At 42.3% G+C, this 26105-nt stretch overlaps 1 protein-coding gene across 2 annotated transcripts in view; it reads left to right on the top strand.

The window, feature by feature from the left end:
- RAB30 (RAB30, member RAS oncogene family) overlaps positions 1-26105 on the top strand; it is an 81816-nt gene that overhangs the window by 29216 nt on the left and 26495 nt on the right. The window contains exon 1 of one of the 2 annotated variants that reach the window (XM_078433049.2): positions 1749-1939. The exons of the other annotated variant lie outside the window; for it this stretch is intronic. The gene's annotated coding sequence lies outside the window, so the exon portion shown is untranslated. Of the gene's footprint in view, positions 1-1748; positions 1940-26105 lie in introns of those variants that run through there. 2 annotated transcript variants of the gene reach the window in all.

The raw sequence follows: 26105 nt of genomic DNA, 5'->3' as shown, positions 1-26105 counted from the left end.
AGAGAGAGAGAGAGAGAGAGAGAGAGACAGAGTGCGAGTGGGGGAGGAACAGAAGAGAGAGGGAGACAGAGAATCTGAAGCAGGCTCCAGCCTCCAAGCTGTCAGCACGGAGTCTGATGTGGGGCTCGAACCCACGAACAACAAGATCATGACCTGAAGTGAAGTTGGCTCCTTAACCAACTGAGCCACCCAGGCGCCCCTCTCCCCTGATTCCTAACTCTTGACCCGTCCTTGCACAAAGCAAACAGAATTATCTCTTTAAAGCACAAATCAGATCGTGCCACCTGCTCCACCCCCCCCCCCCCCCCCCCCCCCCCGTCAAAACTCTTCTTTGGCTTCTCATTGCCCTTACAACAAAATCCAGACTCTTTTCTGTGGTCAACAGGCCCTGCGTCATCTGAAACATTCTTTCTTCCCTGTTGTTCGTTCAGCATTGGTCCCTGGTGGCCTTTATGTTCTCTAGACATGCCAAGCCTTTTCCTGCAGCCAGCCTTTGCACTTCTTGGTACTTCTGCCTGTGCCCTTTGCCGAGCTTTGCAAATGGCTGGCTCATTTTCATCTTTCAGGTTTCAGCTCAGATACCACTTCCTCAGAGAGGCCTGCTCTGATCACTCATCAGAGGCCCTAATCTCATTAGTTTGTACCTGCCTTTCAGATCTGTACTGCTTCTCTTGAGAACATAAGTTCTTCAGTGACTGGACATAGGATGTCGTGTTAGCAGCCACAGCTTCTACAAGCGGCATAGTTGCTGCCCTTAGAAGGTACTCAATAAATATCTGCAGGATAAATAAGTAGCCTCATGATTGACTGGATGTAAGGGTGTTGGAGTCATATTAAGAAAGGATTTGGGGTGCCTGGATGGCTCAGTAGGTTTAACATCTGACTTTGTCTCAGGTCATTGTCTTGCAGTTTGTGAGTTCGACCCCCACATCAGGCTCTGTGCTGACAGCTCAGAGCCTGGAGACTGCCTCTGATTCTGTGTCTCCCTCTCTCTCTGCCCCTCCCTTGCTTGTGCTCTGTCTCTTTCTCTCAAAAAATAAATAATAAACACTTACAAATTAAAAAAAAAAAAAGAATGGATTTGATTCTGAAGTTGCCACTTCCTGTGAGATTTGGGGCAAATCATGTTACCTTTCTGGGTTTCAGTTGCCTTATCTGTATAAAAGCAATCCTATCCAAAAAAAAAAAAAAAAAGCAATCCTATCTGCCTCACAGAATGTTGTGACTATTAATTAAGATATTGGCCATGGATGTACCTGCCATGGTACCTGGCACATATTAGGTGTTCAGTCTCCCACAAAGCCTGGTGCTTAATTGCGATGTGTGGAAGCATTCTATCAAGTTTGAACCTGATTTACGGAACTGTTTCTGTGGTGTGCCTGGGAGTGCATGACCCATAAGATGCCTGTGACTCCCCTCAGGTTACACTTGCCTGGCTGTGAAGTGCTAACTCTGGTTATCCGCAGTTGTGCTGCATGACACTCAGTCTGATAACCCAGAAGTGCCAGGCCCAGAGCCTTCACTGGGGTGCTGAACATTCCACCCCAGAAACCTAAATGATCAAACCTGACATTGTGTGGCCCATCTCTTGTCAAGATGGATTGGGATGCTCTGTCTAGACAGTTGTCTCCTTTGGGAAATCACAGTTGCTCTGAGAGGAGGCACATGGTCTACTGTTAAGAATACCAAATAGGCCTGTGAGCTGTTGGGGGGGGGAGGAGTTGCTATGAGGTGGGTGGGCCTGTGCCGCAGAGCCTGCAAAAAGGAGCTGTCAGCTTCTCTACTCACAGGCCTCTCCGAATCATGCTGGGAGCCGTCTTCTTCACACATGCAGTGCCAACAGAGCTCTCAGTCCATGGGAAGGTGCAGATATCACTGTCAGCCTTCCCAGAGGCAGTGATTCTGTGCCCCCACCGAGGAGTGCTAGAGGAATTGAAAGGTAACCCTGTAACATGGATAACCTGCTGGGAAGGAGGGCTGAAGTCTTTATGCAACGTGTTTGGTTGGTTTCTCCTGTAGGTTGGTAAGAGTGAGTATTTTAACATGAGGCTCTAGAATTAGTTAGACCTAGATTCACATCCCTAGATTCACATCATGACCTTGACTGAGTTACTTAACATCTTGGATTAGCTTCTCGTCTAAAATGGGGATTGGGGCACCTGGGTGGCTCAGTTAGTTAAGTGTCCAGCTTCGACTCAAGTCATGATCTCACGGTTTGTGGGTTTGAGCCCCGCGTCGGGCTCTGAGCTGACAGCTCAGAGCCTGGAGCCTGCTTCGGATTCTGTGTCTCCCTCTCTCTCTGCCCCTCCCCCACTCATGCTCTGTCTCTCTCTGTCTCAAAAATAAATAAAACACTAAAAAAATAAATAAAATGGGGATAATAAGGACTCCCTATCTTATCTGGTCATTGTGAGGATCAGATGATACAGTACATGCAAAATCTTAGTTTAGTTCCAGGCACATAGCTGATGTTCAATAAATGATCTTTCTCTTTATGAGGTGGGACAGGTTGGAATTTTGAGTTTGTTCCAGATGAGCCTCACCCATATTGAACTTTGGGCCTTGGTTCTCCCTTTGCCAGCTATGTGCCTGGGACAACTTATCTAGCCTCTCAGTCAGTATTTTTATCTGTCACATGCAGTTTATAATTCCCACCTCATAGTGAAGGTCGAATGAGATCAGAGTGCCTGACACGTAGTAAATGCTCAAAATACTCATTCCTTCCACCTTTGGTTCTTGAGTATCTGAAATACGGTCCCTTTAAGCTTGTTAAGATTCCTCACTAGCCTTGTATGCAGCTGTGTTCAGACAGCTTTGGCAGAAGGAAAAGCTTTTTTTTTTTTTTTTTTAAATAGACTGTTTCATAATCTTTTGGCTCAGATCTGCTGCTGCTGTACCCTGTGCTCCTCAGGGTCCCTGGGTCCTCCTGCAATCAGCATGTGCCTTGCCTCTCACCTAAATGACCCTGGAAAGTGGCTACCTTGGAATATGTTGCTGAATGCGGAATGGATTTTCCTCCCTGCTCTTGGGGGTGAAACTGGTTCAGGGATTCTTAGCTGAAGGGGGAGGGGCTATTGGGCCTGAACTGCAGTTGGACATAGTGGCCAAGACTTTTCTGGTTTTCATTAAAATTCTCTGGCTGTCTTTCGGGATTGCTCATTGGGTATGACTGTGAGCTGGAGGTGGTTATGCTGTTCTCTCGGCTACCCACACCCATCAAGTTACAGTGGCTCTGAGGATGAGAGAAAATTGAAGGTGGAGAACAGGCTGGCTAAGGGGTCTTGCTCAGCAGTCTTTGTGATAGGAGCCCTCTGTCTACAACTACAGAGCTTGAGTGTTAGAAACTCTTAAATACAGATGGGGGAGCAGACATAGCCCAGCTGGGAATGGGTAGCAGAGAGAATCCTCTTACAGATGATCCTTGATGACAGGCTTGCTTTTCAGGGCAGATAGGTAGAGGTTTCCTGGCAGCTGTCAGAGGGTCCCCAAATGTTACATCAATGAATGAAGTCAGTCTGATCTAATCATTTTTCTGAAGTGCTTATACCCTTACATGCCCAAGGGGGTGGAGGTTGGGTGGCAGTTCTCTGAGGGTGACAGACTGAAGTAGAGAAGACTCACTTCTTTAAGAGTTAATTTCTAGTAGTCAAAGAAATCTCACTTAAGATTAGAATTTGAATCTGAAAGTCTAGGTTCAAATGATGACTCTGCTATTGACTTGTTCTGTGATCTCAGGCAACTTGCTTCCGGGGGATAAATTATGTAAAGCTTGTGGCATATCATATGTTCTCAGTAAGTGGTAGATGTTGTTCTAAAGTGCGCTAGGTTTGACCTGTCACTCCAGCTCACCAAGATATATCCCAATTCTGTCATCTAAAACATTTGTTCTACATCCCTCCCAGCTTTGTGTCATTTAAGAAGTTGAGGCGAATGTGTTCCCTAGGGCAAGCTGTATCTTCTTTCACTGGAAAAATACATCAAAACCATATTATTATGTTTCCCAGTGAGATGCTCACAACGTCAGATACTTCATTGCTTGGTAACTTAGTAGGAAGAAAAAAAAGGGGTTTTCCTGTCATTCTTGATGGATAGATCATGAGAAGGCCATTTAATTGATCTTGGGTATAAATGTCCCCTGACTCCCAAGAGAGCAGCACTGAGGCTGCCATTTGCCTTCACAGTAAAACCCCATTTCCAGTCTTTTCTCCATTTACTCTCAAACCTCTGTGTTCTAGCCACAGTGGACTGCTCACAAGAAATTAATATGGAACATATCCTATATACCAAAAAGTGTTCCAAATATGGATTTACAGCTCAAATAAGAACAATAAAATGAAAATCGTACATCCATCATTCAGCTTATAAAATTGAATGTTATTGACCTTAGTGGCTGCTTGTATACCTTCTGCCCCCAAATCATGTCCCCTTTTCTCTTCACCACAGGCAGTGGTTATCTTGACTTTTGTGTTGATCATTCCCTTACTTTTAAAATGTTTTAACCACACATGTTTGTATTACTAAACTGTATATTGGTTAGTTTTTTAAAACAAGGAGCAAGTACAAATCTAGCAAGCTTTGTAAGAAAGGGGCAATAGTGCCACTATTAGGTCTAAAAATGAGCTGATTTGGGTTCATAGTTTGACTTTGGCTTTCCTAGGGGTTACAAAAGGTCCTGATGGGGAAGTTGGTGGGCAAGATTATAAGTGGATCCTAGGAAATTTAAAGCCCACCATTATCTGGACATCTGATGAGGCTATACTGTGGGTCAGGCACTGGACATCTAGTAGGATACGGTCACAGAGTGGACTATTCTATCTTTTCTATCTCTTATTTCTCTGTGACCTACCTCCAGCTCTAGGGATTAGGTCAGAGCAAAACTTGTCTGTGGGATGAAGTGAATGCCATCAGCTAACCCACATGGACAGCATAGGGGAGATGAGCAGGCACTTCACTAGCACAAGGTCAAGGCAAATGGAATCAGAAAAGAGTTGGGACCAACTCTTTTACCCATCGTTCTTTGCCTGATTAAAAAGAGAATATGCAGTACCATCTATGGAATTTTCTTACCTAAAAATTGACCCCTAAATCTAATCAACCCTCTAAAGCTAACTTTGATTTATCAGAAAGATGGAAAAAATTAAGTTATACTCTAAGGAAGCAAATAGATAAATGCAGAGTGTTGGACAACTGATTCGACATTTGCAACAAGTCAATGGCATGAAAAAATAATAATGTGACTTAAAAATTATAATCGATGTAATAAATGAATCTTTTTTTTTTGATTCAGATAGTCTATGTATTAGTTTGCTACAGCTGCCATAACAAAATACCACATACTGCGTAGCTTAAACAACAGAAATTTATTTTTTTTCACATTGCTGGAGGCAATGATTAAGGTGCTGGCAGGCTGATTTTCCCTGAGGCCTCTCTCTTTGGCTTAGAGATGTTACCCTCTTCCTCCCTCTTCACATAGTTATCCCTCTGCACACACATGGCCCCAGTGTCTCTCTATATGTCCTAATCTGTTTTTTTTTTTTTTTCTTATAAGAACATCAGTCATATTGGTTGAGGGACCACCGTAAAGGCCTCATTTTAACAAAGTTACCTCTTTAAAGGCCCAATTACAGTCACATTCTGAGGTACTGACACTTAGGGCTTCAACATATAAATTTGGGGGTCAGGGGTGACATGATTCAGCCCATAACAGTCTAATTGTAAAAAAGTATTGTTGAAATGTTGGGGAAATTTTATTATGGACTGATACCAGGGGGTCACTGTTAATTTTTCTAAGTATGATAATAGTACTGTGATGTTAGAGAATGGGTAATGTAGAGGTGAGTTCTGAAGTATATAGAGATGAAATGATATGACGTGGAATTTGTTTTAAAACATTTAAACAAAGAAAAAATAGAAAAAGGCCAAAGTGTTCATATATGAAGTCAGTGATGAGTATCATGGGCTTACTTTTCGGCATGTTTGAAAATTTTATAATCAAATATTAAAAATATTTAGATCAGCAATTCCAAAGAGGGCTTAATGGCAGTGGGAAATTTGATGATGGCCATCTTCAATGTCTGTCCCTTGAGTTTTACTTCTATTCTGGTTGGCTTCTTCATGTGGTAGTCATTTTGGGGTTCTGTGCTGACTGCCTCTACTCAGTCCTTGGTGAAGGACATCCTTCAGGAACTTCTTAGGTAAATGGAATGTGAATTTCTGAGATCTTGTATACCTGAAAATACTTTTGTTCTATTCTCACAGTTGATAGTTTGGTTGGAAATCATTTTTCTTCAGAATTTGGAGAGTATTGCTTCATTGACTTGTTTTTATTGATGCTGCTGAGAAGTTGGAAGCATTTGAATTTCTATTCTTTGTATATAGCCTGTTTGTTTGCTTTTCTTCTTACTGATGGCTTTTACAATCTTCTGTCTGTAGTTTTCTGAAATTTCACACTGTGTTTTGTGTGCTGGGCCCTTTGAATTTGGCAACCTGCACCCCTTAGTTCTTCAAAGTTTTATTGAATTATGTTGTTATAATTTTTCTTCTTCTTTTTTTTTCTGTTCTTTCTTGGGAATTTCTCTTAGTCAGATATTGGACCTCCTATACTGAACCTCTAGAATATTCTTAGCTTCTCCTATTTTCCATACCTTTGCCTTGTGATTCTCCTCTCCAGAAGATTTTGTGAACTTAATCTTTCAATCCTTTTATCGAATTTTTTTTTTATTTCTGCTATTAAGTTGTCAATTTCCAAGAGCTCTTTTTTGTCCTCTTGGTGCTTCCTTTATATAGCATCCTATTTTCATTTCATGGCTGCAATTTTATATCATTTTTGTGAGAATATTAATGGTAGGTCCCTCCCACCTTGTTCCCTGCCTCACAGAGTATGTATTTCCTTCCAGTTGCTTTTGTGTATTTTCTGTGGTCTGTATCTTTATCAGAGACTTTTCCAAGATACCACTCTGAATGTGATCCTTGGCTGTGTGGTCTCATTAAGGTTGGGGGCAAGGAGAGGGAGTGATAAAAAAAAAAAAAAATCTGTCGAGACCTTGACATGGTAAGTGAAGGAAACCACTCACAAAAGACCACATAGTGTATGATTTCATTTATATGAAATGTCCAAAATGGGCAAATCTATAAAGACAGAAAATAGATTAGTAGTTGCCCGCGGCTAGAGGCGGGTGGGGGATATGGATGGAGTGACTGCTAATCGGTTTAAGGCTTTCTTTGGGGGTAATAAAATGTTCTAAAATTGATCATGGTGGTGGTTGTACAACTCTGCGACTATACTAAACACCACTGAATTGTACACTTTAAAAGAGTGAATCGAGTAAGTTATATTTTAATAAAACTTAATATTATATCTTAATAAACCATCCCAGTGGTGATGGTTGTACAACTCTGTGAATATGCTAAAAATCATTTGAATTGTACGCTACATTTAAAAGGGCAAGTGGAGTATGTGAGTTATATAAAGCTGTCACAAAACAAAAAAGCTGTCAGACTGAGTATGGGATGGAGATCATTAACTGTGGGCTTCACTATAGTGTGATCTGGGTGGGCTGTTTGTTCAGAGCCCCTAAGGCTGCAATCTGAGGTTTTTCCTTGGTTGCATTTACCAGGGAGGAGAGTCTTCCTCATTTCTTTGGCTGAAGAGGGAAGAGAGAAATCTCTAGAGGAGAGGAACTAGGAAAATCTATTGTATTTCACCTTCACCAGACATAGTGCCCTTGTCTTTTTTATGTTCCCTTTTAACCACGCTGGGTATTCCTGGACCAGAGCCACTCTTACTTTTTATTATGGAAAATTCCAAAGACTACAAAGTAGAGAGGATAGTGCAATGAATCCTCATGTTCCTATCACCCCGGTTCACCAACGATCGCTTCACAGACATTTTTGTTTCATCCGTGTCCCCGTCAACCCTTTCCCCTAGATTATTTTAAAACAAATACTAGATATTTCTGTTTTATGCTGTCTAGTGTCTAAGCCTCCAGAATTCTGTCAGTGAGGAGAAGGATCTAGGGATTTAACTTCTTTTCAAGCAGCTTTCACTGTTTTCTTTATTTTTACATCCTGTCCCCCTGCTCCAGGAGTGAGCGTTACTGCCAGCCCCAGGCCTGGCGAGGACTCTGTGGTTTCAGTCAGCCGCACACTCAGCTTTTCCTGCATCTGGTTTAGATTCAGATTTCTTGAGTCTGCTGTCAGTTACTTGCTCATCTGTTTCCCAAGATTCCAAAATTTGACACCATTATCTTCTCTCCTCTTTCCCTGTACTTGAACAGTTTTGTTATTAGGAAAAAAAAAAGTCTCTGCTGAATTTTTGTCGGGTTTCAGGAGTAAGTGAAATTAGATGCAGCTGTTCAGCGTACACCTTCTTAGGAAGATCAGCTGCTCCCCCACTTTTTTCTTTTCCATTTTGCTTTCATCCTACCACCTGATTTTTTTTTAATTAAAAAAAAATTTGTTTAATGTTTACTTATTTTGAGAGAGAGAGAGAGAGAGAGAGAGAGAGAGAGAGAGAGACCGGGTACAAGCAGGGGAGGGGCAGAGAGAAAGGGAGACACAGAATCCGAAGCAGGCTCCAGGCTCTGAGCTGTCAGCACAGAGCCCAACGTGGGGCTCGAACTCACTAATGATGAGATCATGATCTGAGCCAAAGTCAGACACTTAACTGACAAGAGACATCCAGACACCCCTATCCTTTCTGATTCTACTCAAACCTCGACCCTGGACAGATAGGTAGGTAGATAGGTAGGTAAGTAGATAGATAGGTAGATAGATAGATAGATAGATAGATAGATAGATAGATAGATAGATAGATTTGCCAGGAAAGGTCCTTTCCAATCTTCTAAGAACTGAGAGAAATCTTCTTATAACACACCTCTCTTCTGACCCTAAGCCCAGGCAGAGGGAAGGAGCGCCTGCCTGCCTTTGTGCCTCACTGGCATTTTGCACTCACCTCTTATTATAGAATTGTTTGCTTGCACTTTGCTGCATTGCAGTGTGGTTACCTGCCTGCCTTCCCTGTTGGCCTGTGGGCAGGACTTGGGAGTAGGGCTACGTGTTGTTTCTCTCTGTATCATGAGCACCGTGCCTGACTCCCAGTAAACATTTGTTAACTCACAGACTGGATAATTGAGCACGTCGCCTCCAGGGTAAGGACAGAGAAGCATACAATGCCCCTTTCCAACTGCCCCTTTGCGGGCACTGCTGTTTGCTAAATATTAAGGAGGGAAACAGGCCTAGTCGGCTTGTTGTTATGCAATGTTGTTCCCTTTGCTTTCAAGTCTGGTGTTTTTTACCCAGTCAGCAGGTCGAGCGGGAGAGGGAGGGGAAGGGGAGGGGAAAGGGGAGCCCACTCCCGCCCCAGAGTCCTCCCCCCATAGGAGTGTAAACATCCTACCAAAGAAGGAATGGACTCCAGCAGAAATGCCTTCCTTCCCTCCCTCGATAGAAAGGCTTGTGGTCTGCACATCACTTTACCCTAGAGGAGTCCATTTGTTCTGTCTTGACAGCAACTTAGTTCTGCAAGGTCTTTCATTGCTTTTTTCCTTTTGGATGAAATGCCAGAAGAATTTTTTAAATTGCTGATTACATTGTTTTTAAAAATCGGACGTTAAAATATGATCTAGCAGAGGTCCTGTTAAAATGCAAATACGTAACTTTAAAAGCGTAACATTTAACCTGTAGTTTTTTCAAGTATGTTACTCAAAATGCTATATATAGCCTCTGGGAGGAAAGAAATGGAGAACTATAGGTCAAACAAATTTGGGATGCTGGATTAAACACACTTAAATAGGGTTCCGTACTTCAGGACTTGTCAGAGCCTTGCTACTATGCATTGTGAATGTCACAGAGGGGCACTCAGTAGGCAGCATTTCCTAAATATACCTTACTTTTCATCAGAGGAGGAGCATTTCAGTGTTATGTTTTGTGGGAAACACACAACTCTGGAAACAGCCCCTTAAGCTCGTTGAGCTCCAGTTGAAATGCCACTTCCCCTAAGGCTTTCCTGAATTCCCCCAGAGATACATAACTTTTTTCTTCTTTGAATTGTACTGCCTTCATGTGTCTTATTGTCTCCCTACCTCTTCCCTTACCCCCTAGTAGATCATAAATTCCTTGTATATGTTGTATCACTTGTTTTTTTCTTAATGTTTATTTATTTATTTTGAGAGAGAGAGAGAGAGAGAGAGAGAGAAAGAAGGAGAGATAGACACAAGGGAGGCAGAGAGAGAATCCCAAAGCAGCATGGAGCCCGACACCGGGAGCCCAACTTGGGGACCCCGATGCAGGGCTCGAACTCATGAACTGTGAGATCATGACCTGAGCCGAAATCAAGAGTCGGACGCTTAACTGACTGAGCCACCCAGGCGCCCTGTACATGTTGTGTCACTTCTGCTGCATCTGAGACATTGCCTTGCACACAGGTGCTCGAGAAATGTATGCAGTACTGCACTGGTGCCTTAGCTAAGTCATCCTCGGAGTTCAGAGGGCACTGGCAGGGGTGCGAACTCCAGACAGATCTGGAGCTTGGGACCCTCATATGGATGGGGGAGAGGGCTCACAGGAAGGACACAAGGCCAGTTGAAGAGCCTGTTCCTAAAGGACAGAATAAGAAGGCCAAATCAGGAGATGCTGAGAATATAAATCAAATGTACCGATGGCTGGCTGTATGCCAGACACCCTGTGGTAAAATGAATATTTAAACTTAATTCCATCCCTTCAAGTAGGTGATATTATTCCTATTTCATAGATGAAGAGACAGGCATCAGAATGGTGGAGTAGAAATAAGTACCTTTATGCAGCAGGTGCTGTGCTCCTGGGGATACAAAATGAATAAAGTTCAGTCCTTTCCTTCAGGGAACCCTGGTTTCATGGAGTAAATAGTCCTGTAAATATATAAGCAATGGGGGTAAGTGCAGGAATGAAGCTATGATTGGGGTAATATGGGAGAACCAAACAGGAGAACCTAACCTGTGTGGGGGAAGGGGTGGGAGGTGACAAGCCCAGTTTGCAGGGGGAGAGTGACACCTGAGCAAGGTGGCATGAAGGTGCAGGGACTGAAGGGACCAAAGGCAAAGCATGGGGTGAGAGATATCGGGATGAATTCGTTGTCACCAGTGTAGGAAATGTGAGGTAGGCTAGGAATGAGGAGAACCTGACAGGATGTTGTGAACAGGTTGAAGCATTTCAGACTTGATTTTGAAAACCATGGGTTTGTAGTTTTCAGCCAAAGAGCAAACTGCCCAGCATGTTTTATTTTATTTTTATTTAAGGTTATTAAATTTTTTAAAGTCTATGTATTTTGAGTGAGACAGAGACAGTATGAGTGGGGGAGTGGCAAAGAGGGAGGGAGAGAGAGAATCCCAAGCAGGCTCTGCACTAACAGTGCAGAGCCTGACTTGGAACTTGAACTCATGAAACCATGAAATCATGACCTGAGCCAGACACTTAACCGACTGAGACACCCAGGTGCCTCCCAGCATATTTTAGACACATACCCAGGTGGTGGGCAGTGGTAGTATTATTCTCATCCTAGGTAGGGGAGCCAAGGTTCAGAAAGTGACTCACCCAAGATCACTTAGCTTGTTAGAGTTGGAACAGAGCCACAATTTCAACTCAGATCCATCTGAATGTTTACACTACTGAGCTACCTCTCAAAGTAACAATGGCCAACAGACTGAAAAGTATTTACTCTCACTCTGATATTTGAATCAGAGAATAGTTTTAAGACTTCATATTATGAAGAGCCAAATTTATGTGGTACTGGTCCTTAGTGCTATAAAAGTTCAGAGAAGGAGAGATTAGGGAGGAATTCAGGGGGGAGATGGCATTTATATTGCCCTGAGAGATAAACTAGAACAGATAACAGGAAGCCAGGTGAGAGAAAAGTGAGGCTGTGCGCCATGTGGGAGGGCAGGAGTAGGCCTGGGAAACAGTTGAGGAGAGGCCACTTCCTGATATAATCACGGTCACTTGCTTCCTGAGATGGCTGTGTAAAGAAGAGAGAAACAAATGATCACATACCTCAGTTCCCATCTTTACTTTTGCAAAACACACAACTGGCATTGAAAACATATTTTTATTGCTTTTTTATCGTCACTAGAGAGTTTATTCAACAGTGTTCCCTTACACTGCACTGTAATTTGTCTCAGTATCCCCGTCCTCTCCTCAGAAGCACTCCAAATATATAAGGGAAACAACTGAAGTTCCTATAGATAGTAGAACGACAACCAGATGTGTTAAGTGGAAATGACATTCGACAGTCTGTGTGTTGAACTGAGCTTGCTTATATAGAAGGGGGTGTTTGTTTGTGTTGGCTCTCCCAAGTTCTCGTAAGAGTCCTTCTAACTAGATACTGATTATCTTCAGAGCCTGGAATTGGGATCTTTTGTGAATGCTACTGTATTTATTACAGTGAATGGTATGAAAAAAAGGATGCATTTATGAGTCAGAATAGATCTGGGTTAGTATCCCAGCTTCCCAGACTACCAATTCTTCTACCTTGGGCACATTATGAATTTTGTTAAGAATAAGTCTTATAGATCTTTGATCTTGTAATTATGCCCCTTCTCTCTGCCCTCATCAGATTTACCCTCATCACTAGGTAATTCTCAGTAGCAAATAACCATGCTCCAGTATTTCTTATCTGAAAATAAACAACCCCCCCATCCAAAATCCCAAAATGTTTTCTAATTTTGTCCCTTAACTATTGCCAAATAAATTCATTATGTAATTTACACCTCTGTTGACATTATATCCCCCTCTAACTGTCTTCAAGTTTCTTTGTTCCTTTTCTCAGTAAAACTTTCAGGTTGTCCACAGTTTGGGCTTTGATACCTTTCCCTCCCTCTAATCTTTTTCCATTGTCCCACCAGGACTATTGCCAATGTCATTCAATGAATGACCTTCATGTGACCAAGTTGAAGGCCACTGCTTTCTTTTAATCTTATTCATTTTCTCAGCAGCATTCGACAAGACTGATTTCACTGTTTTCTTGGACTCTACTTTCCTGGGTCTCTTCCTACCTCCCTAGGCTCTCCTCCTTATGTCCTCCACCTCTAAGTGGTAACACGCTCCATGTTCTGCAATGGTCTCCTTCCCTTCTCCGAGATAGAGAATAGATATCCTCTTCTAATCCAATGACTTTCAATAACATCCATTTGCCTATGACCTTCAAATTTGTATCTTTATCCTCAAACTTCCTCTAGAGCTCCAGACTCACGTCCAAATAGATGTCTAAGAGGCATTGCACATTTAACATGGCCGAAAGTGAACTCTTGACTTTGTCTCCACCTGAAACTTGTTCTTCCTTCAATCTTCCCGACCCCAGTAAGTGGTGCTACTGTCCCCCCTCAGTGCTGAAGCCAAAATATCTAGGCATTGCTTTTGATTTCTTTTTTTCTTCCCCATCATCATCCATTCCTTCAGCAAGTCTTATCTTCTCTGGCTTCAGAAACATTCCCAAATGTATCTGCTTCCCACATCTCCACCATCAGCACCTTAGTCCAAGTCATATCATCCTCCACCTAGACCATGTGCAGTGACCCCCTAACTAGACTCCTTGCTTCTGCTTGTATCCACACCACTCATTATACCCTCCATTACAGAGATCAGAGAAATCTTTAAAACTGTTCATTAGTTTGTGCCACACTCCCTACCCACCCCCTTGTAGCTGGCCTCCCATTGCACTCAGAATGAAATCCACACTCCATGCCTTGGTGGACCAAGGTCTCTGGACCTGCCCCATGTCACTCACTCAGCCCTCTCCTCGTGGACTCAGCCTTACTGTGCTGGTTTGGTTCCTTGAACTTGCCAAGTCCATTCTCATTTTAGGGCCTTTGCCCTAGCTCTTCTTCAGCCTGAAATGCTCTTCTTCCAATCTGCATGTGTTTGGTTCTTTCTTGCGCAAATCTCATTGTAAATATAGCCACATCAGAGAGGATTTCTCTGACATCCCACTCTAAAATTGCCGTCTAGGGGCGCCTGGGTCGTTCAGTCCATTAAGTGTCCAACTTTGGCTCAGGTCATGATCTCACAGTTCATGGGTTCAAACACGACGTCGGGCTCTGTGCTGACAGTTCAGAGCCTGGAGCCTGCTTCAGATTCTGTGTCTCCCTCTCTCTTTGTCCATCCCCTGCTTGTTTTCTTTCTCTCTCTCTCTCTCTCTCTCTCTCTCTCTCTCAAAAATAAACATTAAAAAATTAAAAAAATAATAAAATTACTGTCTAGTCACTCTGTCCCTTCTTATTTTAATTCTCTACCTGTACTTGTTGATATCTGATATTTTTCTTGTTCATTAATATATATGCTCATTTCTCCATTCATTCATTGCTCTGCTGCCCAACTGGAATGCATATTCTATGAAGTGGGGCAGCTCTGTCTGTTTATTGCTGTATCCTGTAGTCCTGGATCGGTACTTGCACATGGTAGATGCCCACTACCAATGAATGGGATGGGTGAGCATGTTTTCCTCATCTGTAGAATGGAGAGCCTAATACTTATGTCTCACAGTTGTTAAGGACTTACACTATCAAACTTGATAATGCATGTGAAGTAAATAGTTCTGTGCCCAGCATATTATATTTAATGAATAGAAAATATATATTTTTTTAAGTTTATTTATTTATTCTGAGAGAGAGAGAGAGAGAGAAAGTGTGAGTGGGGGAGGGACAGAGAGAGAGAGAGAAAGAATCCCAAGCAGGCTCTGCACTGTCAGCAGGAACCGTGAGATCATGACCTGAGTTGAAGTCAGATGCTAAACTGACTGAGCCACCCAGATGCCCCTAAAATATATTATTTTTTAAGCATCTGGCTTATTACAGATTTTCAACAAAGATTTATTCTCTTTCTTACAGTCTGGATCCCCGTAGTATTTTTATATTGAGACAGTTTACACTCTGGACAAGGTGAAAGGTACTTCCTAATCAGCTATAACTCCACTTTTTTTTTTTTTCTGAAGAAAAGGTTTAAAAAGTACTGTTCAATGAACAGTTGACATCAGCTAGTTTAGAACCATTATCAATGTCACTTCTGTCCCCATCCCCTAATATACACAGAGACAACTGCATTACAACAAGGTTTGGGTTTCTCTTGGGAGATCATAATTTTCTTCTTCTCTTTGGTTATATGATCTTTTCCAATTAACTTTCCTTCGAGTCAGTGTTTTGGGATTTGACTTCCAAATCCTGGTGTTTAGGTTCTCTGAAAAGCTTTCCCGACTTTTGTGTGTTCTGATCAATATTTCTTTTGCATTTATTTAATAAGTATTTAGGGTCAACTGAGTGCCAGGAAATGGGGATACGGTTAAGAATTCATAGGGGCCTCTGTCTTTAAAGTCTAGTGGGGGAAACAGGATTCATAAATCAATGAGGATAATAAAGTATCTATGAAGAGAGTCTGAATAGAACATAGTGGAGGCACAGAGGAAGGAGTGGCTAATCCACATGGAGGAGGAAGGAAGGTTTCAGAAATCTATAGTTGCTCATCAGCCAACAAGGAGAGAATGGCTGTAGAGGAAAGGTGAGCAAAGGTGTGGAGGGATGAACCTGCCTTGGGGTCTGCCCTCTGGGAGCCTGGCATGGCTGTGTGATCACAGTGGCAGTGGTAACTCAAAGGTCACAGGAAATAGCTAGAAAGAGGGGCAGGGCCTAGGTCATGGATGGCTCTGTATGCCCTGCTAGAGAAGTTGAACTTTCTCCAACAATAGCAATAACAGGAACAGCACTTAACATTTACTGAGTGCTTCCTATCTGCCAGACTTTATTCTTTGTTCTTTATTAATTATTTTAATATGCACCATAATCCTATGAGGTAGGTACTGTTATTACCCCTGTTTACAAATAAAGAAACACAGGTACCAAGAGGATAGGGATCCTGCCCAAGGCCGCTCAATACATAAAGGGCAGAGGCAGGACTCGGTCAGGCGGTTTGGCTCCAAAGTTTGCCCTCTTCAACAGGGCACTTTACTTCCTCTCACAGACAGCTTTGTGTGGGCAGCCGGGAGCCCCCGAGGAGATTTAAGTGTGGGATTGACATGGTCATGTTGTTGCAGTGGAATTACACTGCATCTTGTACATGGGTTAGTTGCTAAAAGCCTCTAAGGCAAAAAATACAGCTACCTTTCTCCTTGAAGTGAGGAGTATTTGAGCGAGGTTTGCCATGTAAGCAGTGGCGTCTCATGTCACACTTCGCCCAAGGCCGCAGCTTTTCCCCTAGCCTTGGGACAGAGGGCGGTCTCTGGTAGAATGCATGTAAGAGATGAATAGTTGGTTTGTGTGGAGAGGCCCTGTTGTTCAAAAAGCACAAAAGCATCACACTCCTGCAGAAACTGAGCCCCTCCGTAGCGACTGCCAGCTCAGCCTCCCCTCTCACTCTTGCCAGGGCCCACTCTCACATCATGGGCAGCAGAGCCCATGCGCTGCTTAGTGATTGTCCCTGTCTCCGTGTCTCTCCCCGGAGGAGTCCACGTGGCATGGAGGAAGAACAGGGCGGCTGCTGCCAAGGTATTAGAGGTTGGCCCCACTGAAGTCAGGACAGCTGGACTGGAGATGATGTGAGAGATAAAAAGGAGGTAAAATATTTCAGACCTAATGACCAATTGGATTTGTTCCCTTCAAGCTTTTTTCTGATCTGAAAACTTGGTACATCGTTGTATTTTTTGTCTTCCAAGTTTGGTAAAATTCCTTCTAAATTTCCCACTATGTCAGCCTCGGTAACACAGTATTCTCTCTGCTCCTGACCTGTGACTACTGAAATAAGCTTAAGAGTCTTCTGCAGGTGTTTATGGAACTTTGATCAATCCATCTATTGTGACAATGGTGCGATACGTCTGTTTTTTGCTGACAAACAGACATTGTGTTAGGTAAGTTCTCTTGAAAACACTTGAAAAACCCACTACTATGTTCTCTGGCAGGACTTTTGTGAAGTTCACTGATTATTTTTAAAAAATTGAACTGATTTTATAACTGCTTTAAAGAAAACATTGGCATGATTATAGTGGTAAAAAACAAACCAAATCACCCAGTGCATAGGAAAAAGAGACAGGGAAGAGGAATGTGTCAAAATGCTGACAGGGATTGTGCTGTTTTTGCTAATTGATTTTCCTCTTTTCTGTGTTTTCCAACTTTTCAAAATATGTGTCTATGGTGCATGCAAAAACCTAAAAAAAAAAAAATGGACAAAACTTAAAAAATAAAAAGCTCCCTGTAATCCCATAATCCTAACATGACATGCTCTTACTTTTAAAATGTCCTTGTTCACATACATGCTTATTCTTCATAGCTGCAGTCCTGACAAACGCAGTTTTGTGTATTCTTCTTATTTTATAGCCTATTGTCAACATTATTTCATATTTCCACATAGTTTTCATAATTGGCATTTCTAATGGCTGCCCCACATTCCATGGTGTTGATGTTCCATACTGAACTATCCCTTGTTGGACATTTGGATTGTTTCCAGTTCTTTTAGATAAGATGTAATCAACATTTTTTCACATTTAGCATTTTGAGTTTGTTCAGTTCTTTCCTTAAAGTGAATTCCCAGCAGTGAGCTCACAGCATGAAAGGTTTGAACTCTGTTACGGCTTTTGGTTTGTACCTAGTTAGAGCCTGTTTTCGAAGAAGAGCCAATTGAATGTGGATGGTCGCTAGCTGTGTACATGTGTGTCTGTCCCATGTTCCCTTCGCTAGTATTGAGCCTCTATGGTATTTTAATAAGGTGTATTATTTCTGTCATGTTTATTGAAGAAAACTTTAAAAAAGATACATATAAAGAAGAAAACAAACTATCCATAATCCCATTACTCAGAGGGAAGCATTTTAAAATGTACTTCAAAGTATATATTTCATAATGTTACATCATGTGGCTCAAAAAATACAAAACTGTAACCTCTTTTCTATTTTTGGATAGAGGCTTTACTTCTCTCTCCATTCTGAGGTCAATTCTAAGTAATATTGGAATGAACTTTCTTGTGAATAAATCTTTGTACACATCTTGGAATCGTTCCTTAAGAAATTCCCAGAAGCAGAATTGTTGGATCAAAGAATATGATTGTTAAGGCTTTTGAAGAATATTGAAAACTTGCTGTTGAGGAAAGTCGTGCCAGTTTATATACTTCACCTGTTTAGAAGTCCATGGCAGGCTGATTGGGTAACAGCTAAGCCTTGGGCTGGTTCTGAGCCAGGTTGCTGTGGTAGGGACAAAGGTGGTGCCAAGGGGGAATTCGAGCTACACTTCTGACAGAACATCTGTAGGCACTGGTGACAGATGGCTTATGGCATGCTGTGTGTGTCTGTATGTCTTGGGGAGCCATGTTGAACGAGAGTTTCTACTCTATCTTTTTGCATAGGAATTTTCCAGGATGCAAATAATAAGATAATTTACAGGAATGCACTTAGCAAAGTTGAGGTGCTCTATAGATGTAAAAGATTATTGTTAGTATTGGTAACTAAGAAATCTACCCCCCGTGCCCTTGGAACAGGGTTGTTTCAAGGATAAAATGGCTGGTGTGTGTCATGTACATAGGCTCTAGACAAATAGTCATTCTCTTGAGTGACACAGGAACTAGGACAAACTTGAGAGACCAACCTGGGAGAATTCCTGTATTTTATTCTCACCCGTCTGAGTTCCAGAGCATGGGGACACTTGCTTCCCCTTCACTTTTTCTTATGCTTCCAGTGAGGAGAGAATCTGTTTAAACAGCTGCAGGAAGGGTCCAGCCTGGAATGACAGTCTTCTGGCAGAGAAGGAGACACCTCTGTCCTTGAAAGGCCTTGGGTCCCTAAGGCTGGGGGAAGTGCTTAGGCCCACTTGTGGGCTGCAGCCCTGCGCCCTGGCTGCCTGGCGGTGTGGGTATTGTGTGCTCAGCCTGGGGGAGGAGACTGAAGATGCCGATAAGGAGGCCCTTCCGGTCCAGCCAAACAGGCGCAGGAAAGCTTCTGCAGAGGAAAGATTAGACACAGCCCCCAACTTAGAGAACACAGAGGGGAGGGCATTGGGACAAACCCCCAGAGCTCTTTGAGGGTGATACTGTTTACTGTTGGAGAAGGACGACGGAGGGAGCCCGGCCTGCTTGTGCAGATGGCGGAAGCTGCAAGTTGGGTCTGGAAAGGCCTTTTTTTAGATCAGTTCCACAAACATGTTTTGCATATAGAAACTCCCCACCTTGGAAAGGGATTAATGAGTGGGAAAGGTATCGTTCATTTCCCCAGGAAACAAGGTGCCAGTATTTACTGGCGCGTCCAAGACTCTTTGCCAAGCACCTGCGCCCCAGTGCTTTGGTACCAAACAACCTAGAGCTGCCTGGGGAGCTAACTGACTGGGGGCCCAAGTGGCTCTGTCGCAGTGGTCCTCCCTCCTCCTCTCACCTCTGAGGAAAATCAAATCTGTGCTCAGTACAGCGATGCTTTCTTACTATGGAAAGTGAAAGAGTGCACTTACTTCAGCAAGAGAATTCAGACGTTTGCTTTGGTTAGTGCTGATGAAATGCTGTTTCATGGATTCACTTTCATTTCCCTTACATGCCTGGCTTCCCAGATCTATTGTGTATTTCTAGGAAATAGGAAAATATGAAAGGTAATATATACAAAGAATAAAATAAAATATTTCATTGTCTTTCTTTTTGAAAATGATATTGTGGCAGTCTCAGGCCTGCCTTATTTTTATTTTTATTTTTCACATGTATTAAAAAATATTCCCAAAGGCTGCTTTTGAGCTCTTTCTCATCCGTGGGTCCATGTCAGCCTCCCCTGGTGCTTAACACCTGTGGTCTTGCCCAGGAGGGATTTATATTTGCAGGCCTTGTTTGTCCTGGAGATAGCTCTGATTTAGAGTCAGGGGACCCGTGCATGCTTTTCTGGCTCTCTTGATCACATGCTGTATGGCCTGAGGCAAGTCACTCTTTAGATTCCAAGTCCCATTTCTGTAAAATGGGGAGAACAAGATAGGCTCCTCCCCCCTCCTCAGGAGGATTCTGTATCAGAGTGCAGTGAGTAATTTCTGAGCTGTAATACACGATACAGATGTGTGAGAGTTTTGTTTTTACTAGTGAAATAAACAGACTGTTGTTCTATCTGTTTGGCTGTGATGGGATGGATGCTTGGTTTTGAAGGCAGTTGATATGAAAGAATGAATCCACCATGTAGGAACTGAGTGCTGGGACCTGGAGAGAAAACCATGGCACACACAAGGGCCTGGAAAGGACAACCCCTGAGGCTGGGTGGGGCTGGGGGGGGGGCATTCCTTCCCTGTCACATGAAGGGATGCGGCGGACAAAGACAGAAAGATAGAAACAGAGCACCCCAAACAGATTTTTTTTTTTTAAAAGGACTTCTCTCGCTGTTTTAGGAAAATCATCTTGCCCTTCCAGCACTACTGCAGACCAAATGGAAGGTCGAACACAATTTGTTAAGAGCTGGAGGTTATCCTCTTTCCTAGAGCTGGATACTAGAGCCTCTCCAGAGGCAAACACTATTAGTAGTTTTCTTTTGTATCTTTCCGGAGATTTTTTTATGTTTATACAGATTAAATAATTGAATGTGCCCTTTTCATACTATACACACCATTTTCTACCTTGCCTCTTTCACTTAGTGCATCTTGCAGATGTCCACAGCAGGCTTCATGGTATATTGATGTATGGTTTTCATAATCTTACAACCATTTTCCTGCTGATGGACTTTCAGGTTGTTTTTCATATTTGTTAGTACAAATGTTGTAATGAATACCCTACTACATGTATCCTTGTACACATGTATTACATAAGTAGGATAGATTCGGAGAGGTAGAACTGCTGGGTCTGAGGGTTTGTAATAGCCTTTTTAGTTTTAAATCAATATTGCCCTCCGTAGAGGTTGCATTGATTTACTTCCTACCAGTGGTATACCCATGCCCAATTTCTCCGCACTCTTTCCTATATAGAGTGAACTTTGCCAGTCTGAAATGAAAAACGGCTTCTGATTATGAATTTATTGTAGTTTTCATTGTAAATTATAATCTTAATTGTCTAGAATTATAATTTAGAATTATAAATTAATTAGAGTTTGAATTTACTCTTAGGAGTAAAGCTGATCGTTTCAAAAAAAATGTGTCATTTTTATTCCCCTGCTTGTAAACTATCTGCTCATGTCCTTTGTCCATTTTTTTTTTAATTTTTTTTTTTTAACATTTATTTATTTTTGAGACAGAGAGAGACAGAGCATGAACGGGGGAGGGGCAGAGAGAGAGGGAGACACAGAATCGGAAGCAGGCTCCAGGCTCTGAGCCATCAGCCCAGAGCCTGACGCGGGGCTCGAACTCACGGACCGCGAGATCGTGACCTGAGCCGAAGTCGGACGCTCAACCGACTGAGCCACCCAGGCGCCCCTGTCCATTTTTTCTATTGATTTATTCAATTTTTCTTATTGATTCATAGGATTTCTTTAAGCATTTAAGGAAATTAGCCCTTAGTTATATGTATTTCAGATATCTTAATCAGTTCATCTTTTATTCTGCCATGCAGCATTTTTTTTTTTTTTTTTTTTTTTTTTTTTTTTTATAGAGAGAGAGTGTGTGTGCACAAGTTGGGGGAGAGGAGCAAAGGGAAAGAGAGAGACAATCACAGAGCAAGCCCCATATTCAGCACGGGGCTGGAAGCAGGGCTCAGTCCCACAACCCAGGGATCATGACCTGAGCTGAAATCAAGAGTCAATGCTTAACCAACTGAGACACCCAGGCACCCCATGCCATGCAGAATTTTTTTTTTTTAATTTAGTCAAATTGGTCAATCTATTTATTTTATGGCCTTGATTTTGAGTAATTCTTAGAAAGCCTTCCCCACTCTAAGATTTTATATAGATCATGCTTTCTTTTAGTACTCTTATGTTTTCATTTTTCAAAATCTAAATCTTTAATCCATCTGGAATTTATTTTAGTATAAGGAATGAGATAGAGTTCCAACTTAATTTTTTCCCAGAAAGACGTGGGTTTTGAATCCTGGCAGTTTTACTCATTAGCTGTGTAATTTTGGTGGAGGCTTAGAATTTCCTCTTCTGTAAGCTGGGGGTAATGATAATAGTACCTACCTCCTAGGGTTGTTGTGAGGATTAAATGAGTATGTACATGTAGAAGAGTATTTGGCACATAATAAGCATTGAATTAAGTTTCAGCTATTATTATTATTAACAATGATAGAATGTAAAATCCTTATATCCTAGGTGTCTAGGATATAGAGGCCACCTTGCAAGTCACTAGTGTGTGACTTAGGGTGACACTTCATTACCTAAACCATCAGTTTCCTCACTTGTATAACGAATGATAAGAACCAGCTCATGAGATTGTTGGCAGGTGCAGATTAGATCATGTCTGTGAAAGCATGTTGTAAACTGTAAAGGGCCACGTCAGAACACTGGAGATTATGGCCGGGTGCGTGAGGAGCAGCCATGGCACAGGTGGGTGTTTGACATCTCTGGCCAAGGAGAATGATAACTTGCAATAACATGAAATTAGCAGCTTATGTAAAGCAAGTAGGCTTGCAGCAGTTGATTATAGTAATGTTTAGTAATTGCCTTCTAGTAATTAAGCACTAATGAGCTTCCTGAGACAGAACCTTGTCAGAGTGAAAGATCAAATGCTTGCAACCCAGTGTCTACTTGAACATGGCACTGGGATATGCTGACGTGAGTGTCTTATTGAAGCATGGTCCTTGTCCTTAAGCATACTAGGGGCAGTAGATGTGTAGAGCACAGCCCCCTGCACCAGGCAGGCGTACATATGGAAATGTACTTAGAAGAAGGTCCACTGTGCCCTGGGATTGTCCAGAAGGGGGAGACTCACCTGCAGAGCTCTGTGTGCCAGTCTGAACCTGGTCCCTGGAGTCCGACTCAGATTATAAAATACCCAAGCTCAGTAATACCTTCAAATGTTACTTGTTGCCCTTTTTTATTCCTCCGTTTGTTGTTTTGGATTCATTAGGCTTATCTTGTTTCTCGTGCCTTGCCAATCGCCCTCCACAGCTTCTGGGTACACATGATATTATGTTTGGGGCCTCTGTTTTTACTAGATCTGACTACTCAAGTTTTCTCTGGGTAGTATTGCCCAGTAAATTTGAATTTCAGATAAACAGCTAATAACTTTTTAGTAGAAGTATGTCCCATGCAATATTTGGAACAAACTTGTGTTAAAATTTATTTGTTGCTATCTGAAATTGAAATTTATCTGGGCCTGCCCTTCCCTTCCCTTCCCTTCCCTTCCCTTCCCTTCCCTTCCCTTCCCTTCCCTTCCCTCCCCTCCCCTCCCCTCCCCTCCCCTCCCCTCCCCTCCTTTCCCTTTCCCTTTCCCTTTCCCTTTATTTATTTATTTTTTCATGTAGCAGCCCTACCTGGGTGGCAGCCCTGATTTCAGGTGCTATAAAATAACATTTACTTCACTGATGCTTCATGGAGCCCTAGTAGTGTGGAATTTTTTTGTTAAAAGGTGTTGGATGAGAAAAGAACTCTCAGCTACAATCACATATGGTAAATCCTGGGTCATTATGGGAATTTTTAGAACCTTTTAAATAATTTGTTTTAAGTTTATTTGTGGGAGAAAAAGAGAGAGAGGGAGGGATGGGTGAGGGGCAAAGAGAGGGAGAGAGAGAATCCCAAGCAGATCCCATGCTGTCAGTGCAGAGCCCAATGTGGGGCTTGAAGTCATGAACCATGAGATCATGACCTGAGCTGAAACCAAGAGTTGGACACTTAACCGACTGAGCCACCCAGGCACCCCTAGAATCTTTTAAATCTTCAAGATTGAGTCATAGTATTTAGTATTTCTCAAAGTTTTGTCACTGTGAAGCTATCCTCCTGCCACCCCTTACTTGAGTATTTAGGGTCATGGGAATAAATGTTGAATGAATGCTGAGAGTCTTTGGTAATCAGTTTTGTTTGTAGACCATGTGTTCTGATTTTGGGTTTGGGGAAAATACCACTCTATAGAAAACAAAAAATTCTGCCTAATGTTATAATTGCTTTTGTTTTTAAAATCTATACATTTAAAAATCTATACATGTATAGGTCAGTGTATATAAACAGAAAAACTAGAAGGATGTATACCAAAATGTTAACTATAATTATCCCCAGGAAGGGATGTGGTTAGGGAAAGAGATTATAAGTGATTTTCTTTTCCTTTTTGTTTGGCTGTATTTTCTGCAATCAGTATATGTAATGCTTGATATATAATAGCTCTAGTCATATGACATTTGATTATTATATTTTTTTAAATGTCACTTTCCATGCATTATCTTATTTGCCTCTCAAGCAACTCAGTGATAATAGATTCTGTTATCCCCATTTTATGGATGAGGAGACTTTACACAGCTCTTTAGCAGACCCACGTCTCTTGATGTCATTAGCCATGCTGCCTCTTTGGTATGAGAGAATGGCAGCACACACTGTCCTGAGAAGAGCTGTGGTGGCTCCTCACCCAACCCCCTCGGTTTACAGTTCAAGGTTGAGACCCTGAAAGCGAAAAGGACTTGAATGAGACATGTGGTTTTTGAACAAGGACAAGTCCCCCAAACTATCATTTTCTGGAGCAGGGCTGGGAGAGGGAATCAAGCCACTGTTTACCAGAAGCCTTGACTTTATCTGTTATACTGAGCCCAGAAGGGCGAGGGGAAAAATGTACTGATATGCAATGGAGAATACAGTGTGTTGTTTTTTTTTTTTAAGGTCACTTTGATAAATGGTTTATGTTGCCAAGATCACATTGCTTTAGAATGTTTTTTTTTTCTTTTCATAGTACACCTCATTTAACTGTGTCTTTTTAAAATGCATTTTTTCTTTTCCTCATCTATTTTTCCTGTGAATCTTATTCACATATCCATTTATGTAGAGCTACTGTGGTGATTATGATGTTTGGGGTTTTGCGGGTTCATCTGAGTAGTGTTCCTGTTTATTGCCCCATGCCCAATACTTAGTTACATGGATGAATGAATTGTGGGAGTGGTATTTGGGGGAAAGTCAGGGTCCAGCTCCTCAAAGAGACCTGGGGTCAGAGGACACTGTGAAGAGTTGTGCTTGTGTGATCCGGAATCAGTGTGTGGCCCTATCAATGTGGCTGTGCTGCTTTGAGAGGAGGGAGATTCTAGAATATTGCAGCTCACAGGCATTGAGGGGTTCCATTCAGCTGAGCCTCCAGCCATTAGGACAGGTCCAGCAGTGCTGTCTACCACAGGGCAGGGGACAGCAGCATCCTACTTCAGGAGGAGCCAGGGTTTGGAGTCAGATGGATCAGGGTATGAATCCTGGTCCTAAGACCCACTAGTTGTGTGACTTCAGGATAACCTCTCTATGCCTCTGTTCCCTCCTCTGTAAGCTGGGGATGATAATAAAAACACCTCATAGGATTGTTGTGGGGATTAAATGAGTACGTACACATGGAAGAGTACCTGGCACATCATAAGTGCAAATAAGTGTCAACGACTATTATCATTAACAATGATACAATATAAAATCCCAAGAATAAGGACGCCTAGGTGGCTCAGTCGGTTAAGCGTCTGACTTCAGCTCAGGTCATGATCTCATGGTTTGTGAGTTCGAGCCCCGCACTGGGCTCCGCATTGACAGTGCAGAGCCTGCTTGGGATTCTCTCTCTCCCCCTCTCTCTGCCCTTCCCCCCGTCTCCTGCTCTCTCTCTTTAGATAAAAAAAATCTAAAAAAAAAAAAAAAAAATCCCTAGAATAGTCAGTAGCATACCTTTTGACATGTTTGCTCCCCAGAGTAGGTGTGACTTTTGTTGTCAATTTAGGGCTGTGTGTCACTAACTGATTTTGAATGGGTTTCCCTCTCCTGGAATGCTTTCTTATCCCAGGGTGATTGGCAATGCCTGAGCTGTTGCCTTACTTACCAGTCAGAAGGGCTTCCTCAGACATAGTTTTCAGAGAATCCTCTGATCTTTTCAGTCAGCAATGTGTTTTCTATTAGAGACAGCACGGTGACCACAGCAGGTAACCCATAGTATACAGTCCAGCCTTAGCCACAGACAGCCCTGTGTCTTTAAAAAGACCAAACACTTTTTCCCCAGAGCTTTATTTAAAAACAACAACAACAACAACAACATTCAACAGAGCATTAAATTGACCTCTTATAGAAAGG

The sequence above is a fragment of the Panthera onca genome, chromosome D1 (genome assembly GCF_046562875.1).
Source record: "Panthera onca isolate mPanOnc1 chromosome D1, mPanOnc1 haplotype 2, whole genome shotgun sequence".
In the NCBI taxonomy this organism is placed as follows: domain Eukaryota; kingdom Metazoa; phylum Chordata; class Mammalia; order Carnivora; family Felidae; genus Panthera; species Panthera onca.
Note: the sequence above shows the minus strand (reverse complement) of the source record. Positions and strands in the feature narration are given on the sequence as shown.